At 43.5% G+C, this 2,426-nt stretch overlaps 1 pseudogene; it reads right to left on the bottom strand.

The window, feature by feature from the left end:
- Nucleotides 1–421, bottom strand: part of LOC102856201 — a 3,807-nt pseudogene extending 3,386 nt beyond the window's left edge.
- Between the last annotated feature and the right edge of the window lie 2,005 nt (nt 422–2,426).

The following is a 2,426-nucleotide window of genomic DNA, read 5'->3' as shown; positions in this document are numbered from 1 at the left end:
ACAGCCTTTTAAACAAATGGTGTTAGCAAAATTGGAAAAATATCAGCCAGTTTTCTAATCCAGTCCAGAACCAAGTCAATGATCTCTTTGCTGATGGTGTAGTACCCATGGGCATAGTTGTTGGCAGCATCCTCCTTGCCTGTGATGAGCTGCTCAGGGTGGAAGAGCTGGCGGTAGGTGCCAGTGCAAACTTCATCAATGACTGTGGGTTCCATGTCTACAACACCACCCTGGGCACATGCTTGCCAGCACCAGTCTCACTGAAGAAGGTGTTGAAAGAGTCATCTCCTCCCCTGGTGGTCTTGTCACTTGGCCTCTGGCCCTCAGGCTGGATGCCATGCTTCAGACAGTAGAGCTCCCAGCAGGCATTGCCAATCTGGACACTGGCTTGGCCAGCGTGGATGGAGATGCACTCATGCATTCTAACTACGGGTTAGGAAGAAAGGACAACAGGAGCTGACAGCGGGTTCCGATTACCGTCCCCAACATGCTAAGAGTTGAGGAAAGTAACCCACTGGAGCGGGGGCGGTGCTGGAGCAGCTTAAGTATTGGCAGGGATGAGATTCCCATTCTTTTCAATATCGCCATAGTTTGCTGTGATCCACTCAGTCAAATGCCTTTGCATAGTCAATAAAACACAGACATTCTTCTGGTATGCTCTGCTTTCATTCGGGATTCATCTGACATCTGCAAAGATATCCCTGGTACCACTGCTTCTTCTAAATCCAACTTGAACTTCTGGTAGTTCCCTCACAATGTACGGTTCCAGTCAATTTTGGATGTTCTCCAACAATAGTTTGCTTGTGGTGGTGTTGGGTACTGTAGAGTCAGAACCGATCCAGAGCTGAACCTCTGGGGGGTTTTCAGAGGCAGTGAATTTCATGGCAGGAGATTGCTCACCCTCTTTCCATGGAGCATCTGGTGGTTTTGAACCATGTGCCTTCAGGATTGCAGTGCAGCTACTTGGCAATAGGGCTCTAGAGCTTGCATGTGATATTAATGAAATAGTTTGATAATTTCCACATTGTATTGTAGTATATTCCCTTCCTGGGATTTTGTCCAGTCAGTCAGTCAGGCTTCTGTCCTCTAAGCTGCCTGGCATAGACTGTTGAGCCCATCCAGAGTTGCATTTGTTAGTTGAAACAGAAAACAAGAAGTTGCTATCTGAATAGAACTATATGGTTTAAAATCAGGAAGGGTATGTGTCAGCATTGTATCCTTTCTCCATATCTACTCAATTTGTATGCTGAGCAAATAATTAAAGAAGCCAGACTTAATGAAGAATGTGGTATAAAGATCAGAGAAAGTCTCATCGACAATCTATGTTATGCAGATGACACAACCTTGCTTGCTGAAAGTGTGGAGGATGTGAAAAGGATAAAAGACTATAACCTTCAATATGAATTACATCTCAGCATCAAGAAAAGAAAGGTCTTTACCACTAGGCCAATGGACAATATCATGACAGATGGAGAAGTTATTGAAACTGTCAATGGTTTCATCTTACTTGGATTCCCAGTCAACATTTTTGGTATCAGCAGTAAGGAGACAAGAAGATGTATTGCTCTGGAGAAGGCCACTGGAGGAACCTCTCCAGAATACTGAACAGCAGCAATGCTCTCAGTTTGAAGACTAAAGTGTGCCTAATTCAGGCCATGGTCTTTTCAATCACTTACTATGCACCTGAGAAATGGATAATGAATAAGGATGATAGAAGAAGAATTGATGTCTTTGAGTTGTGGTGTGGGAGAAGAGTACTGACTATCCCATGGACTGCCAAAAGAATGAACAGATATGTCTTGGAAAAAGTACAGTCAGAATACTCCTTGAAGACAAGGATGGTAAAGCTCCGTCTCTCATATTTTGGGCATATTGCTAGGAGAGTTTATTCCTTGGCAAACGTGAAGGGTGAGCAAAGGAGAGGAAGACCTCAACAAGATGAATTGACATGGTGACTGCAGCATGATCTCAAGTGTATCAGAGATGGTGAGGATACCACAGGATAAGACAGGGTTCAGATCTGTTGTTCATAGCATCACTATGAGTTTGTACTCAACTCAATAGCATCTACCAACAACAAAATTACTAATGGTTAACATTTATGCTGCCAGTTTGGGCATGGTGCTCCATCGGGGGGAAAGATGAGCCATCTCCTTCCATGAGATTTACTGCCTCTGAAAACCTACTGGATGGTCAGCTTTTTATCAATTCTGACTTAATGGCATATCCTAACAACTATTCGTAAACTGAGACTGTAACAATGGGCTGGAACACATCATGAAAGTGGTGCAGAATAGGGTAAGGTTCGGATCTGCTGTTCTGAGGATCCCTGTGAGTCAACACTCTGGCACCTAATAACAATTTTTATTTCTTTCCAAATGTTGCATTGCAATCACTAGTTAGTATTGCATCCTGATTGTATGTTC

This window comes from Elephantulus edwardii, unplaced genomic scaffold, assembly GCF_000299155.1.
Source record: "Elephantulus edwardii isolate Elephantulus edwardi_28Jun2011 unplaced genomic scaffold, EleEdw1.0 scaffold00097, whole genome shotgun sequence".
NCBI classification, from domain to species: domain Eukaryota; kingdom Metazoa; phylum Chordata; class Mammalia; order Macroscelidea; family Macroscelididae; genus Elephantulus; species Elephantulus edwardii.
This window is presented reverse-complemented; position numbering and strand designations above follow the sequence as displayed.